This window comes from Triticum aestivum, chromosome 3D, assembly GCF_018294505.1.
Source record: "Triticum aestivum cultivar Chinese Spring chromosome 3D, IWGSC CS RefSeq v2.1, whole genome shotgun sequence".
In the NCBI taxonomy this organism is placed as follows: Eukaryota; Viridiplantae; Streptophyta; class Magnoliopsida; order Poales; family Poaceae; genus Triticum; species Triticum aestivum.
Window position 1 is genome coordinate 206,710,544 of NC_057802.1, and position 17,901 is coordinate 206,728,444.

The 17,901-nt window shown below is 43.9% G+C and overlaps 2 long non-coding RNA genes and 1 other non-coding gene across 6 annotated transcripts; 1 reads left to right on the forward strand and 2 right to left on the reverse strand.

Annotated features, from left to right (window-relative positions):
- The first annotated feature begins 203 nt into the window (after nucleotides 1-203).
- LOC123078243 (uncharacterized) lies at nucleotides 204-5,653 on the forward strand. 2 transcript variants are annotated; one of them, XR_006437207.1, is made up of 6 exons: nucleotides 211-796; nucleotides 917-1,009; nucleotides 3,158-3,286; nucleotides 3,383-3,441; nucleotides 4,134-4,869; nucleotides 4,957-5,653. It is a non-coding gene; the product is annotated as an uncharacterized lncRNA (long non-coding RNA). The 2 variants fall into 2 exon arrangements; XR_006437206.1 differs by having other exon boundaries at nucleotides 204-796; nucleotides 3,383-4,869.
- A 7,502-nt stretch (nucleotides 5,654-13,155) lies between these two features.
- LOC123078244 (uncharacterized) lies at nucleotides 13,156-17,895 on the reverse strand. 3 transcript variants are annotated; one of them, XR_006437210.1, is made up of 7 exons: nucleotides 17,341-17,895; nucleotides 17,164-17,270; nucleotides 16,910-17,034; nucleotides 16,759-16,817; nucleotides 14,144-14,420; nucleotides 13,694-13,776; nucleotides 13,156-13,570 (listed from the first exon to the last, which is right to left on the reverse strand). It is a non-coding gene; the product is annotated as an uncharacterized lncRNA (long non-coding RNA). The 3 variants fall into 3 exon arrangements; XR_006437208.1 differs by having other exon boundaries at nucleotides 14,144-14,215; nucleotides 14,291-16,817; XR_006437209.1 differs by having other exon boundaries at nucleotides 14,144-16,817.
- Nucleotides 15,134-15,205, reverse strand: TRNAP-AGG (transfer RNA proline (anticodon AGG)). The gene has a single exon. It is a non-coding gene; the product is annotated as a tRNA-Pro (tRNA).
- Nucleotides 17,896-17,901: the final 6 nt, after the last annotated feature.

The window sequence follows — 17,901 nt, forward strand, 5'->3', positions numbered from 1 at the left end:
AGGGCACTTGCATCCCGCAGTGATTTTCGCTCGCTCCATCTCCAACGACCGTACGTTTTTACAATGCTGGCAAAAATCCCTTCGTCCATTCAACTGCACGTTGTGCTTTCCTGCTTCAATGAATGATGGGCGGGCCTCCTTCGCTCACGGGCCCAGCTTTGCATTGTACCTTGCGTGAGTCTTCGGCGAAAAAAGGGATGGACTGCAAAGGACGTGCGAGGCGTGCGGTGAAAACCCTAACCACCAATCCCCTTGTCTCCTCGAGCCTCGCGTGCCCCTCCCCTTCCCATTCGCCTCTCCCCTACCCAAACGCACTCCAGTGCCGCCGTGCTCCTCCGTGCACCTCCTCCACTTCGATTTCTTCCTCCTTTGCCAGCATGTGGCCACCACTGCCTCCCATCCAGCTGCACCGCCGTCCATCTCTCTACATGTTTCTTGATCCGCTGCTGCCGCGCGCTGTTCTTCTGGATCGGACGGAGGTCGCCGCCATAGGAGAGCCGGGGCGTCGTCGTCTTCATGTGAGTCTGGATCAGGGGAGGATGAGGATCCGGCACAGGTCACCACCATAGGAGGGCAGGGTCGGCGTGGTCTTCGTGTTGGGCGCGGAGCAGGGGAGGATGTGGAGGATGGTTGTGACGGAAGGAGCGGCGAGATCTTAGGTTGCACATGTGCGGCTGCGGTATCATCTTCCTCCCAGTTATTACTCCTTGATCTATGTTTTTGCTAAACACCTCTGTGCGGATAGAGAGAAAAAGAGAAGGGATGAATCTTGAGGAAGAGTATGGTGAAGAACAAGGTGATCTCTCTCTCAACGCACTCATGTTCAATTGTTCTGCAGGAGGCTATGCTATTTTGTGTGCAAGAGAGTAGCGATAGTTAGAATCTTACATTCTTTATGTTTCTGGATTTGATGCAGATTCGAGGATGTAAATCTACCTGATATATTGTTCACCGGGATTGATTATTGTAGTGATATATCTGAGAATTTTAATGATCTATCTGGTAGCAGGTACTGTACTCACCACAATTATTTTTGTGTGTGCTTCAGCTCATTCAATTGCATGTTAATTTCCTAACAAACCTTCTGCTGCTACAGTTTTCTTGTACAATACATACAAATTACTGATTTTTGTGGAATCTTATTCCTTTTGTGGTTAATTTATAGTGTTGTCGTGTTCCTCTACAAGAACATGCGCTTGCTTAACGAGTGCACTAAGATTGCTCATGAATTACACTTCAGGCTTATATATGCATCATAAGGAATCTTTGATAGTTTCTACAAAATTAATCAGGGGTCTGATGTTTACATTATAGTGTTGTCGTACAACTTCAAATACTATGGATCTATGTAGGCTAACTGGTTAATTCCATAGTGAATAATCAACCAAGAAATAGGTTGTAGTGCTGATTCGTTCACTCTTTGGATTTACTATCGTACCTATATGCGTACGATTCCTTTTAGCTGATGTTGTCTGCTCATACTGACAAAAGGCGCGTTGACAAATTATTGCAGGGCAGTAGAGAAAAATGTTTCTATGAACGTGCCAATATTGACAGATTTAACTACATGAATTGCATTGTTATTCTACGGCGCACTGTTCTTTCTAATGAATTATTTGCTGCAATTTGTATGTTCTGCAGCCTCCATGGTCAAGTCCTCCCTTTCTTTAGGCTAGCCAGAGGTCTTAACTATTGCAGTTTGTATGTTCTGCAGTGGTGAAGTCCTCCCTTTGTTCAAGCTGGGAGGTCTTAGCTCTTGTAGTTTGTATGTTCTGCAGCATCCATGGTCATATCCCCCCTTTCTTCATGCTGGGCAGAAGTTTTAATTGCACGTACCTATGTGCTAATGCACCTATAAGCCTCGTTAAACTATGTCCAAATCTAACAAATATTGCAGTTTAACCTCACCATAATAATTGACAAAAACAATTGTGGCCTTCAAGGGACACTTATTACTACAGTTTTGTTGTGATCTTTGCTTGAAAAGGGGAAAAGGCCTACATATTAAAGAGTCAGGCCAAAGGCTGATCTGTTGTGTTTCTATGGATTCCTAAAATTTATTGACCTAACAATAGAACTATGTCATGCAATCTTCTGTAGTTTACTACATCTTAGCAGCCTCTTTCCGTGTACAAATGTTGTGAGTCTGTTAGAGATATCCACTTAGTGCAAAAGCCTAGTGACTTTTCTTTTGCGTTGCATACTTCTGAATAACATAGTGGCTCTTGTAGCTTTTGTACCTCATTTTTTTTGTAAATATGCCCCCCCCCCCCAACCCCCGCGACTGAATCCTATATGACAACAGTCATGTATTTTTGCAAGAAAGTTCATGTAGAAAATGACCCGATTTTCTGTCTTTTATATTAAAATCAAACATATAGTAATTCAAGAAAATTCCTGCCCCAAATAAAAAGTTTTCTGTTTGTAAATTGCTACTTATCAGAATGATCAATGATGTACCTTTAATTATTCATTTGTGCTATGCACACATGCATGTCAGCCTCTGGAACACAATTCTATCTTTTACGTACATAAGATATTCCACCATTGATGCTCTAAAAGAGTACGATTGGTAGCCGACTAACTTATATAACATGCACACATTACTCTATTTTTCTAATGAGTGTATGTGAATGCATACAAATAGTTGAGGAGCAATTGTTATCCTCTATTTCTTTAGTGAGTATATGTGGATGCGTAGAAACAGTTCTCTGTTTTTTTCATGGATATATGTTGATGCATGGAAAAATGTATATGGTGCGTTTCATTTCTTCTCATCCTGATCTAACCAAACTGACCCTGTGGATTTGAGATTGCCGTGCCTGTCAGGTTTGGACATGTCCTTATTTGTACTGAATCACTAAACTAATCTGTATAAATAAAATAGACCCTCCCTCCTTTCCAACAACTTATTTATTATTAGAGCGAGCAACGACATGTTATCATACTAGGTTTCTTGTGAGCAGTGCTTCAGTTTAGATTGACATATACTCTTTGGTAGCATTTTGCCTACCTCTTGCCTATTTCTCATAGATAGGTGGTTTGCTTTGGAGAGGGATTAGATAAGGCCTATGATTCTTAAGTAAGAGTGATAAGCAAGTCCTGCACTTTTATTTACTATTAATCACCAACTGAATTTCGGATAACGGCATTTCAGGGCTGATACGATCAATAACTATTACCTTTGGTGTGCTTTCTCGATGGACTAATCTGAAGATACTGGCTAGCTTGCACCACCGCGTCATACAGTCTAGAAGCAAGGGCAAGGATTATAGGGAAAATAAAGGTTCAATGCTCCCAATATATTTTACTTTTTTGGTGAAGTTTTGGTGCTTGCGCAAGAAAGTTATATCATCATTATACCTATCGCTCTTTTTTCCAGGAAATTCGTCACCCGGAGGAAATGCCAACCAATACATTTTTGTACTTCCTTTCTTAGAGGTAAAATTATTACTATTTATCGAAAGCGTTTTTGCTGCGTGTTCCCCTTTCTTAATCTTCTATTTGTTCAAATGTACATAACCGAGCTTATAATCCTTATTACACAATGAATCTCACCATTCTACCATTTTATTGAAAATTTATACCTGCATAGTTCCGTTTTTCATATGGGTAATCTTCTGTTGCCCTGATTTGGTGTGCATATAGCATGGGACATTATAGGCTTATTTGTTTTATCTTCGTTCATGCACTAATGCATAAATCTTTTGGTTATGCCCTTATTATTTGGTCTAGAGGTATGCAATGACAACCATGGCTTTAGTATTCAGGTGAGTTTCATTTATAGACTGAAGAATCCTTGGCATATTATCCAAACTCTTTCATCCTAGATATTATGTCTGCCCAGTTAAGTACCTTATACCAGTGCCTTAATTAGCCTCTTCCGGCTATTGACTGTATGAATTGTTCTATTAGGACTCAGTTTTTCAAAGTTATTAGGATGTGGGCATGTTTTTACTTTAGTTTGTATAGTTTTGTGTTCTTTTGGCTTCAGGTTACTGCTGCACAGAAAGTACAGCTAACTCAGATGATGCATGGAAAAAACTGCAGATCTAGCATAGTTTTTGTATTCAGATTTTGTAACTAATTGTGTGATGACCTTATGTTAAAATGCTTATTTGTTCTCCAACTAGGCCAACAACGACTGCTAGCAATGATATATACATATCAACAATTCTAAGGAAGTGCATGTGTCCGGATGCATATCATGATATATATATATGTGTGTGTGCTTGAGCATGTGACTAGAGGAGATTCAGGAAGGGATGAACTCAAAATGATCTGTGATTTAATTGGAAAATACTCTTCAGCATTTGAAACATCTAAAGGTGATCACTTATGTTATACAATATACCTAGCTCGATGATTGGAGCAGTCCCAGCCACTAATTAGTGCTAATTAGTACTCGAGTGTTAAATCACTCAGAGTATCAACACTCCCTCGAGACTTGGCTATTAGCATAGTAGTGCTAGGTCCTTGGAATTCGTTCTTACTCCCTATTTTCTTGAGTCTTTGGTTTCTCTTTATTCACTCATCGCTTTCTATTTTCATTATCACTCTATGTTCATTTGGTATCTTGGTTTCTCTTTGTTTAGTCTCCGCCTTCTTTCTCCGGTACCTTTTTTTCATTTGTATGTCTAAGTTAAGAATGAGAGGCTAGATAAACAAACAGGAAAATGCTCACTTCGTTCAGGCCTTAGGGATGCATTCTATTACTGTCCATCAACAAGTTCAACTCCGACAATGGTTCACCAATAATGTGGGCCGATGCACCACGTCAGCAACCTCGACGAACTGACAGGCCATTTTCCAACTGGGCCTGTTGTAAATGACGAGATCATGAGGATGTAATCAGTAATTTTTCTCCTGGTATAGTTATTTAGTGAAGTTATAAGTTTATCCTTTTGGAGTTTACTTCTACGAGTGCTCACTCCCTGCATCTTGTTCTATTTTCAGAAAATGAAGATGTACTTCGTCGTGCCACTAATCTCAGCAAAAGAGTATATTATGGTGCCCTCGTGCCACAGTGGAATTGAATCACAAAAAATTCTACAGATTTATCAAATCACGAAGGAGGTTAGTTTTTACCTGAGCAGCAACGGCGACCGCCATGGTCTTGCTGGAGCCTCGCTTGTAGTGGAAAGTCACCAGCTTCAGGGAGTGCCGGCACAGCCAGAACAGACGCCACCTTCGGTGGGGAGTGATAACAGCAACTGCAAGGATTTGGCTCGCTGATACAAGCAACAGCGGCGCCATACCCCCATCTGTAGCTCCGAGCTGTAGCAGGAGCTGCCGGTCCACCGAGATGTGGATGGAGCCGGCGAGCCGCTGTGCCTCCAAGCTGTCAGGCCACCAAGATGCAGATGGAGCCCCAGTGCCTCCGAGCTACAGCGAGAGCCGCTCCGCCGCCAAGCTGCAGCCTGAGCCACCGCGAAGATGGAGCCGTGCTTTCTCTCCGGTACGAGTACAATGGGGAAAGGGGAACGAATCCAATGAATTGGTCGATGGAACCAAGACCAGCAGTCAGCCATGTGGCGATCTCTGTGTTATATCCGCCACGCGTGTGTATAGGTGTGCAGAGTGTGTGTGGTTTTTGTCACAGTGGCACAGTTGTGAATTTATCTTGGTGCTAATTTGTAGCATTGTTATGATCTGTGATGTTTTGTCTGATTAATTTCCACTATTCTTAGAATATAAGAGCATCGACAGCCGCAAGTATCAAAATATGGGCCCAATCGCCTGCGGACGCTCCCGTGCGTCCGCGGACAGAGCACACAAAAAATTGTATTCATGACCAGATACCTTATTTACAAATCATCAAATCCATACAATTATGTGCAACTAAATTACTTTAATTTTTTGTCGGCAACAGTCCTTATTGTTTCGGTCGTGTCCATGTCTAGCTTCTAGCTACGCCCTCGTAGTGGAAGTATAATCGGTAGAGTAGGGCATGTGTGACACCCAAAATTTTTGGCCTTATTTTGTTTATTAAAATATTGCCAGGAAATAAAACTTTTCCAATTTGTCAAGTTTTACCTTTTGTGATTTTGGATTTTTGCCTCTAGTGGGAGAAACCTTCAAGGGTATTGTTGGACTTGATTTCTCTCCATAATAAAACCTTTATTTATCAGTGGATTCAAATGTTGCAAGATTTATTTATTCAAAAAGCTTTCTTTCTTTAAAATGATTCCTTTTGCATTTGGGGCCTATTTGCACTGCAACCACTTGACAAATGCTTTTAAAAATTCCACCAAAATTTGGGGATGTCATGTGATGTTTCCACATCACTTTTATGCAAAGATACCTTCTGGCCATTGGAGATTTTGAGCTCTACACCAATTTTTCCAATCTGGTCCAGTAGGCACTTTTGCACTGCAACCCATTTAAATATTTCTTCAAAAATTCTTCCAAGTGTTTGGAGATGACAGTGGATGCATACAATTCATCTTCAAGCAAAAACCCAATGATGTTCTTTGAAAAATTTGAGTGGATCAACCTCTTTTGCATTCTGGTCCAATTTGGTGATTTGTACTACAACCATATTTTTCCTTGCTCTAGTGACCCTGAGCTTCCTCCTACTTGTAGCCCTCCCTACCAAACTCTTAAGTCCAGGAGATTGGGCTCATTGGAGGCTTTGAAGTGCATGTTCTAAACCCCTTTTCTTTCTGCCCAAAACTGGAGTTTTGCAAAGCTTGCATTATCAACCCTCTGTGTTTGCCAAACTAATCTCACCACCATCTTCTGTGTCTAAAGAGACACTGATCTGGAGAGTTTGGCCACTCCAAGAATTGCCTATGTGCATCTGGCATTCTGTCGAACACCTGGTGTGCACAGTCATTTTTGGCAAGCTCCCTGGTTTGCATTGTGGACTTGTACCCCAGCCCTATCAACCTTGTCCACTGAGCTCCTAGCCACCCCTACCCTCGATCTGTGCTTTGCCAGCTCCACCCTCGCGCTCCAGACCACGCTGGCATTCCGTCGAGCACCTGCCGTGCGTGCTCTGGGCGCGCCCAGAGCGCCCGTTTTGCACGCGCGCGCACTACGCCGACACGCCGCACTGCCGCACGCGACGCGACCCGACCCTGGTCCCTCTGCATCGCTGAGCCGCGCACTAGTCGCCCCCTGCTCCACGATCACTCTGGCACCCTGCTGCGCCGCTGGCCGCGCCCTTGGCGGCACGCCGGCGTCGGCAGTGGATTCCGCCGCGGACGGCGCCGCCCAAACCACCAGTGCACGCCAGCTGCCCCTGTGAATAGCTCGTGCTTATCCCCCCGCTCGTCGGCACGCTTTCGTCGCCGCTGCGATGCCCTGCACCTACAGCAACGGCTGTCGCCGGCGATCCTATCCTCTGCCACCGCGGGAACCTGCCTCGAGCGCTATATAAAGGGTCCCCGAGCCCCTCCGAGCACTCACGCGACTTCAGGCACTCCTCGTAGGGCTTCCCGCGTAGTGAATCGACCTGTGGTGGCCGTCTCCCTCAACTCCGGCCAGCTCGGCCGCCGCCAAGCCCCGGTGCGATTCGTCGCAACCGGCCACCCTCTCGCCCAACCAACGCCACCAGAAGCTTCCCCGTAGTCTTGCGGAGCTGCCCAGCTGCCCAAACTCGATCGGAGACCACCGGAGCACAATAGTCACTTCACCACCGTAGCCTTCACCCGCCGAGGAGCTCGCCGCCGGCGATTCCTTCCACCTCCGACGACCCTTCAACCACCCAAAGGACCGCCTCGGTCTAGCCGTTCCATCCCCGCCCGCAGATGCCCTCGAGGAGCCGCCGTCCGTCGCCGGCGATCGCCGGAGCCCCGCTCCCGTCGGGCAGAAGAGAAGAGAAGGAGGGAAGGAACGGTCAAACCTGACCAGTGGGCCCTCTGGACCCACTGTCAGCGACCCGCGCAGCGCCCTCTCTCTGTTTAAGTGGAGGCGCAAAACCCCGAGTGCGTTTTCCCTGCTGCGTAAGCGTATTACTGCCGAAGCGTTTTCCTTTTTTCTGGTTTTATTTAAAAACAGATTTGACCAAACTTTGACTGGCTAACTTTTAAAATAAAACTCCAAATGAGTTGATTCTTTTTCCTACCTCTCTCAAATTTCATCTAGTTTATTTTAAGATTTATTTCAAAAATATTTGAGACAGGTTTTGGTACTGTGTTTGAAATATTTGTATTTGTGTATTTTGCAAAATAGGATTTTTGGAGAAAAAGGAAAGCTTCCAATAAGTGCATCCTTTGCATACTCTTGAAGGCAAGCATTTCTGAACTCTGGCATAATTTTTGTTGTGGTGTTTGGATACGATTACAGCACCTTTTGTCTTGGAGTATAAGTGACAGTTTATGTATCGATGTAGTCTCGTGCATGAGTGCACTTTGGAGTTGTTTGTGGCCAGCAATGGATACCCTGAGGATTTGGATCGCCCTCGTGAGCTTCTCTTGCACACCGGTAGGAAGCGGGAAAGTCGTGGTCTTGGGTAGACACGAGCTTGTCCCTAATCCCTCGTTGTGACGAGTATGCCCGGCATAGCATGGTGAGGCTCGAGGAGTGGTGATTTATTTCACTAGTGGTAATATTGTCGGTGGATACTTGGATCACCTGAGTCGGTTGTAGACCGAGTCTTGTTCAGTAGCTTCCTTTTGTCGGTACCACCACTTGTCCCTGGAGGGGACAGGGTATGGTTCAGTAGGTTGTCAACCCCTTTCCAAAGCACACACCGTACAGAGAGGCCGTGATGAAGGTCCCGTGGCCACGGATTAAAGCCTGTCATTCGGTCCGGGGGCATGGGTGTTTTCGGTTGTAGCCGAAGGGGATAGCTTCCCCAGTTTGCGCGCGGTATAAATTTTGTGATCCCATGCTACGTCGAGGTTGTAGCCTCCCCACTTAGAGTTTTGCTTGGCAGGTGTCGTGGGTGATTCCAGGCACTGGTGAGTTAAGCTGGTGTGTGCAGGTCAGGCGTGTTTTCAATCAAAAGACCGTAGACGGAATTAGTCCCGAGGGACTGAGTAATCCCGTTACTCGTGGAAAATGGTACTCCCTCTGCAGAGGATACATCCTGTTGGATAGTCATGTTCTTGAGTATAGGACCACAGTCTGGGTTAAATCTTGATAACGGTATTCGGATGGAGAACGATTTAACTAGAACCCTGTAACGGTATTCGGATGGAGAACGGTTTAACTAGAGCTCAGTAACGGTATTCGGATGGAGATACGGCTTGACTAAATTATCGGTTTTCGGATGGAGAAACGATTGTACTAAATATTGTTTATGATTATGGCACCTTTGGATTATGATCTTTATTATTATGGACTAACCATTTATTTTATGTATATTATTGAGTATCCCTGGGACGGTTCTACCTCCTGGATATTCACTGTGATTATTCTCTTATAAGCCCTTTATGTGGTGTCGCCCTGACGCCCGACTGCGGCATTATTATTTCTGCATTTTCCGCTCGAGGAGTCATTCAGACACTCGTTTGGCACCAGTATTATTATTTCTGCATTTTTCCGCTCGAGGAGTCATTCAGACACTCGTTTGGCACCAGTATTATTATTTCTGCATTTTCCGCTCGAGGAGTCATTCGGACACTCGTTTGGCACCAGTATTATTATTTCTGCATTTTCCGCTCGAGGAGTCATTCAGACACTCGTTTGGCACCAGTATTACTATTCTGCATTTTCCGCTCGAGGAGTCATTCAGACACTCGTTTGGCACCCAGTATTTTATTTTGGTATATATATATTTTTTATCCATATGTGTGCATCATGGTTTCTCGTATATTTTCGTGACGGATGTATGATCGTCTATTTAAATCTGGAGTATGTTGGATATATTATACCCGTGTTCTTAATGTTTGCGAGTACATTCAAACGTACTCACTGGCTTGTCCCTGGCTATTGTCTTGGCCAGATTGCCTTGCGTGGAGGTATGCATCGCGGTGACAACCTCGGAACCTACGCTGTTGACGTTTGCAGCCTCGCGAAGATAGGAGTTATCCTGGTCAGCTGTTTTTGTGGGAAATGGAGCCCCATAGACGCAGATGTTTCCAACCGCTTCCGCCCTCAACCATTAGAAACCAAGTGTTGTACTCCCAGGCCTAAATGGTCTTGTACTACATTTTTTTGTTCCTTGCTTGGAATTCTTGTATCAAGTTGGTACCTCATCAGCTAACAGTAATCCTGGGGCTGGTGAGCACACAGGCCGTTTTTCTGGGAATTTATATCCCAAAATCCGGTCGTGACAGCATGGGACACGCGGGGCTTGAGGCACTGACGTCTCCCATGCCCTACTCTTCCTCGCCGGAGCCCGAAGCCTGCATGTAGCCGGTGGACGTGAGATCAATGATGGATCCATCGTGGTTTGAGGCGGACACATCCACCATGACGCGATTGTGGCACCGGAGAATGTGACTCTGCCTCGTCGGCGCCTGTCGTGGTCTCTGGTGCCCGTTTCCTCGCATTGTGGGTACGCCACGCCATATTTGTGTTGTATGTGAAGCGGATGTGCACCTCCGCCTCAGCGCACAAACGAAGCTTTTGCGCATCCGCCATGACGTTCGGACAGATAAACCGCACCACCTTGAACGAGGCAGTGGCGACACACCTCGCATCGGATCCATGCGCCATTCGGGCGGACGCAATGCATTCCCATCGGATGGAGTTCGACTGCTGTCAGGCAAACTTCTCTTGAGAGCGGCGGAGCGCAATGCGGACAATCATATCCTCCTCAAGGCCATGTGGGACGAGTTCCTAGTCAACGGTTCGAGAGGTGTGGAACTCGGATCCACCGCCAGCCATGCCGGAGATGTAGGAAGGGAGCTTGGCGTGGAGGGGACTGAAGGGGATGCAGGAGTGGAGTGGACTGGAATGCAGCTAGGGTTTCGTCCAGAGTGTAGCTAGGGTGGACTGAAAATATAGATCTCGTAGACACTTCTACACAAATAAAGCATCAAATCTATTTATGAACCCAGCTTTTTCATTCTTTCACTTATAGAAACTTAACCGCTGCAGTGTTAATGCATTATAATCATCCATCATGAACTTGTGATTAGGTGTCGTGTCTGCACAATATCCTGTACCATGTCATATATTTATTTTTTTGTGAAAAGGATACCTTGTAGTCATTGGACCTACCAAGGTAGGGGTACATACACAACCATCTTATGTCCAGTCTTGATACACTTGCAATTTCATACTAATAGCCTGTGAAGTTATGTCCAATAATAATCAGTCTCACTATATTAAGACACATGCATCACTGTTAAACATCCCAACTGAAACCACAACCGGATAAATCAGCTTAATTATTCTACTACTTCTTTCCAGATGACAGCAAATAAACAAGAGGAAGCAGACAAATCCAGTGATATCAGCGGTGGCCAAATTACCCATGGTAATGCTCAAAACAGACTTACGGTTGTTTGCATATCGGAGAGAATGTTTTTTCTTCTTCACTAATGCATGCTATTTGATCAGTCTCTTTTTATCACTTATGCATGCAAGTTGATCAACTATCTAATAAAACAAAATTCTTTCAGGGTCCAGTTGGTGTTCTGTTTGCTATTCATTAATTTTCTGATTTATTTGATGTTACAGGTACAAGCAATGCTTCCTGCTTCTCACTGATCATACGCGATAAATAGCCTTTTCTTCTTTTCACTAATACACACAAGCTAATTAGCCATCCAATTAAATGAGCTGTGTTTTCAGATTCAATAGGTCTTCATTCACAAAAAAAGATTCAATAGGTATTCTGTTTGTTTATGTTGTCCTCTATTTGCTGTTGCAAACTCTTATCATGATCTCCTTATCTATTTATCACAGACGAACCATTGTCTCGCAAGCACAATCAGCCATACAAATATACTCATCGTCCACGCAAAAGCAAGCTCAATCCGAAAATTCAAAGGCAAGAAAAATTCATCTAAAGCTTGGAAAATACATTCTCCGTGGTAAGGGATACCTTACTCTTCTCATTCCAACAACTCTCACAACAACTACTAAATGATATAACTTTATACAATTTAACATAGGTAAGCCTTGCATCCACTACTTAGATGAGTTTAGTCGCCACATTGTGTGGGGCAACACAGTTAAGCTCTACAACCATAATGTTCATAGACTGCAAAAGATCATCAGCAGCACCACCACGCTTGATCGCTACTATGTGTGCCACATGAGAGAAACATTTGCAGCAGGCGGCAAAAGAATGGTAATCCTTTGCAATTGCTCTATCCTATTTCATACAATATCATGGTATAAAATAATATAGTAACTAAACTTTACTGTTATTTTCAGTACTTTAGCTAGCGTTCCCTTTTCTACGGGTTCCCTTTTCCCACGCATGGATGCTGACCTTGGTGAACTCAATCACTACTGAAGATGGAACTATCGCCGTCACAACCCGCTTTATCAAGGGTGTTGACAAAAGGGCCGTCATCACTAAAGGCTGGAGCGACTTCTTCCGTCAGGCACACATGAACAAAGGGCAAGTATATGCTTTCGCCTGCAAATACACTTCCAAAGGACTGCGCCTGATCGTCTACTTAATATAAGCAAGTTGCAAAAGCCCCTTGTTATATAACTTAATATTAATATAAATGCATACCAAGACTTTTGTTTTTATCATCCTTTTGGATCTTATGTAATCCCTTAAAACCATCATGTGCATTTAGCTATCGGTTATTTGATGCTTAAAGTGTTGTGTGGTATGCTTTTGAAACAATTATGATAAAATAAATATATGCTTTCGTCTTCAAGTGCACGTCCGAAGGCCTCTGCATGATTCCTACATGACTTAGTGCATCATTTTCGCTCTTATGTAAAACAAACCATGACAATCTTATGCATATGAGTATCGCTTGCTTGCTGCATATAGTATCATGAGCTATGCTTTTCGAACAACAATATCTTAATGCACACTTTTCTAATACATGGCTTACACTCGGCCTTTGCGCCATTGACGCAATGGGTCATCTAGTATAATATAAAGCTGAACTCTCTCCAACACACATCAAAATATATTTTTACGGTTATTATGTATGAACCAATGACGAAATACACATTGAACTGATAATAATGTATTAATTTTTCATATAGGAAACATGTTCTTCTCCACATGGACTGATATTCTAACACACAGAGAATTGTTTCCATGTTTTTCTAAGAACCAAGGATAGAATAAATAGTGATTTCCCAGGGTCTCATTGCAACTTTCCTTCCCATTCAATTGAGGATTCATGTGACACTTGCTTCCCATTTCATCAGTACTAGTACGAGTCAACAATAAGTTCAGAATTGTAGACGGCATCCTTGTCAGTATGACTCATCAATACTGTATGGATATTACTATTAACATTAAAAATAGTACTGATCACTACTAGTATTGTGTAAGTCGTACTGATCAGTACTGCTACTTGTCGTACTACTGAGCACTAGTACCGATCTAGCAAACACAAAAAAGGCGACTAGCAAGGTCCAGATTCAGAGTCGAGACCTCTGGCATTCAGAGCTTCACGTCAAGGACCGCCTTCTGCTTGGTGTTCTCCCATGACCCAACAGCATTGTCGACATCTTCTGCTCGGCCCTACAGCACGACATCTTTCCAATTAAGTTCAGTTAAGGCCCTGAACCAAAAGATTGGCCAAACACCTATAGATAGAGGAGGATTTATTTATGCAAAGTTCAGTTGAGCTAGAGTTTGGGCCACCTGCTGTCGGCTTTGCTCTTCCGGCTCCCAATTCTTCACCATCGACAGTTTCCTCTCCATAGCTGTCTTCGCCAACACTCCGTCTACAAGTCCAGGGGCAAAATAATGAACTCATTTCCAGCAGAAATCTTCAACATATAAGCAAGTACTGCCAACAAATCTTTCAGGAAACACATGTAATTAATTCACGAACAAACAAGTGTGTGTACACTCGTACAACACAGTAACTTGCCTGTCATCTTTCTCACATTATCACGAACATAGCATAAGGCGAATAACTCAATGGAGCGCATTATTAGATTAAGAAACTGCAGGCTCCTCACATACTGTATGTACTAATATCTGTATCTGAAGGGTGCAAGTGTAACACGCAGTTCTCTAGCTGCGGATGGTGGGAGTACAGTATACACGGCAATTAGAATAAAGATATAGGTTAGAGTAAGTACGTACCAGCAGGGAGGCAGATCCATCCTCGTAGAGAATGATGAACCCGCAATCATCAACTGAAGTTGTGTTCTTACTCTGACCAAGTTCAGTTTTCTTCATAAAATGGATGAAAAATAGCATCGGCTTTGCCATCAAATAAGAGGGGCTGACCTGCGGATCCCATCGGTGAACTGACGAGCTCACGAACTGAAAGACTGAAATGCTCTGCACGAACTGACATGCCTTGTGCTGTTTTTTCGTCGAACTTACTAGCTCTGAGAGTCGAACTGTTGCAACATACCTATGTGATCATAATGAATACATATTGCAGGATGTGTCTTTAGAAGATGATGCATACAAAGGCATTAAATTGGCTAAACTAACAAAATTATAGTCCCAACATGGGCACAGACCAGTAAGAAAATAACTCATGTCAGCCCAGTTAACACTTTTTTTCTTCATTGGTCAGTAGGCAATACGATGTGGAAAAAAATGAACGGATAGGTGTGCCGTTACATACAATGTGCATTGACCAAGTATCATCACATCGCATTAAGGTCCTGTCTATATGGCTCATTTACAATGTTTACAGTACCGTTTGCATGTGTTTACAGTACCATTTACAGTACCATTCACATCGCACGCCATTGACTAAGTATTCTCTATAAATATGTTTACAGTACCGTTTGCATGTGTTAACGGCAGTCAGACTAAGCAAGAATTATGCCACTAGACCAAAAGCATTTTGATCATCTTTTGAGTTATACTAGCAACTAATAAGTAGGCTATATAAATGTTATGTTTACTATACTGTTTCTCCATCACTGCAGCAGCGCTAACTTGCAACAGCATGCAGATATAGCCGAAAACTTCTCCAGTTGAAGCACAGCCACAAGATACAGAACAGGAATGGCCATGCATAGTGAGGCTATGAACCTCATCAACCCTGTGGTCCAAAACCTTATCCTCAGAGCACCAAAAGCTCAAAATGGCATTGCAAAAGGGTTTTCAACATGGGGATTCCGAGAATTGAACTCGGGACCTTTTGCTCCCTAAGCAAATATCATACCACTAGACTAAATCCCCATCTATGTTGTACCACTGCATCACTTTCAACTGAAGAGTTTCAGGCAAGAACACACTAGATGCCAATTTTACAGGACCTTACTATCTGTCTTCAGCTTAGAGCGCGCTGAATGCTCTACCTGTCTGATGTTCAGAACAATTGCCAACAGCCAACAGGTCATGCATATTTAAATTGTTTATAAGGCGGTAATTTAATGTTTTCTTCTAATAGCTTGAAAGCATAAATTACATCTCTCAAGTATTAACAGTAGTTCAGAACTCAGGTAGCATAACAGGTGACTGGAGCACTATTCAGTGGGGAAGAGGCAGCTTTAAGTCGTAATACTGTCGGCTCTGAGCTAATACTGAAAGAAATGGCCCAAACATCAGTGTTTTATACAAAGTCCAATGCGATTCATGCTCCCCTCTAATCCACCACCAGGATACTTAGCTGCGATTTCTGGTTCAGGCTTTCACCCACAACATTACTGTGATCATAATGAATACATATTGCAGGATGTGTCTTTAGAAGATGATGCATACAAAGGCATTAAATTGGCTAAACTAACAAAATTATAGTTCCAACATGGGCACAGACCAGTAAGAAAATAACTCATGTCAGCCCAATTAACACTTTTTTTCTTCATTGGTCAGTAGGCAATACGATGTGGAAAAAAATGAACGAATAGGTGTGCCGTTACATACAATGTGCATTGACTAAGTATCATTTACAATGTGCAATGAACTAAACAGAGTATTTTCTGTGATTATTTTTAACTGATGATAAAATACACAGTGAACGGTACTCTTATTGTACGATTTCTCGCAAAACCATGGGAGTATACTCTGTTCACATCCATTCGGGGACTTGATTAGCGCGCATTGATTAAAGGGAGTACTGATCATTCATGCTGCCCTGGAAGATCAAAGCCAGCAAGTTGCCAAGGATGGGGATTCGTTTTGGTGCTGTTTATGGGACTGATACGCAAACATTTCTTTGTTTCAGAACTGGCAATAGAATTATGATTGTCTGATTTGAGAATCGGATTCAAAACTGAATCTATATATCTGGAAGAAAGGCACCACATCAAGAATGCTTGATTATGTAAAATTTGTGAAAGAGAAGCTACTATCGGAACTCATGTACCCAGTACAAGTTTGGTTTTGAAAATAAAATTAACAATACAAGAGATAAGTAATGAGCTAATGCAGCTCTTGAAAATGTTGTTCTAATTCAACGCTAGGGAAGCAAGAAAATATAACATTACACGCCATCGATGACTAATGGTAGTACAAAATGTTTCTTTTTTGCACATTTTTTTGGGTTAAGTTCCTATGGCTAGTAGCTATCAAGGATTCAAGTGATCTCTCAGTAAAAGTAGTTTTGTACTCCCCATGTAGTAATACCTGGACTTGCTATCACCTGTGTTCTTTGTCATCCACAACACAACAACGTTTCTCTGTGCTACACTCTCTAAGTTACTGAATGTCAATACAACATTTGTTTTGTAACACATTCATCAAAATATTACTGCCTACGAGATGAGAGATGAGAGAGCAATATTACTGCCTACCAGACGAGAGAGCAATATTACTGCGTACGAGAGAGAGGTTCTGCCTTCTTCCGTCAGGTCTGAATCAAAGCAGTAATAAAATGTCAGTTCAAACAGGAGGCACGGAGATCTTCACCATCGGGAGATGGAGAAGAGAGATAGCAGGGTGTACCTCACGATGACTAGGAAGGAGGCGCGGGCGAAAGTAGGCATTGCAACAGTGAACGCCCTCCGGTGGCGGTGTTGGACTGCTGGACGCAACGGTGTCGGACCACCCACCTAAATACTTTTAAGGACCTACGAAGCATCAAAGTCACAAGTAAAACTTGCAGTCAGAGGATTATGTGGAATTTCAATTTGTACAACTAAATACTTTTGGCCTTTGTACAAACACAAGAATCTGAAGAAAAAAATACTGGCCCTCACTTGCATATACCAGCCGGCACCTACGGAGCACCAAATTCATAACTCCAAAATACCAATATTTGTGCAGTTTCCCAAACTTCTCTCCATCAGTAGAGCATCACAGTTCACTACAAGAAATCAATCAGCAGGACTGTAACAGTGATGATGTAGCTAAGGGAGAGGGAGGGAGGCACGAACTGGGGTCCAGCCTGGCTGCTGCATCCTCGTGCTGGTGCCGTCAGGTACGAAACTTCAGCAATGTACAGGAGCTCATTGCTGCAGCAGGAGATCAAGCCTGGGAGGGCATGAGCAGTGTCAGGGAGAGGTAGGAGTGCGCCAGGGGTCACGGTGCGCATGAGGCCGGTGACGGAGCACACAGTGAAGCAAATGGCCGTGGTAGCAACACACGCAGTGACGCAGGTGTCCGAACTGACGGCGGCGACAAAACTCGGCCACCCTGAAGCCATGGGGTTTGACTGATGGACGCAACGAACTCCGCCACCATGGGCTGCCGTGGGCCGCGATGGCTCTAGTAGAGGAGCTAGGCGTCCATGGAGGAGCCGTAGGCCAGCGAGGCATTGAACGGCCTGGGGCTGAGGCGTTGAACCGCGTGTACACGGCAGCAGAGCGATAGCGGCGGGTCGATCCAGTGCGGGACGACAGCGGCGGCGCCGTTTAGGTTTTGGGGCTGCGGCGGTATCTGCGCGATGGATTTAGGTGGCCGGCGCAGGGGAAGGAGGAGGGCGGCCCGTGGTGGAG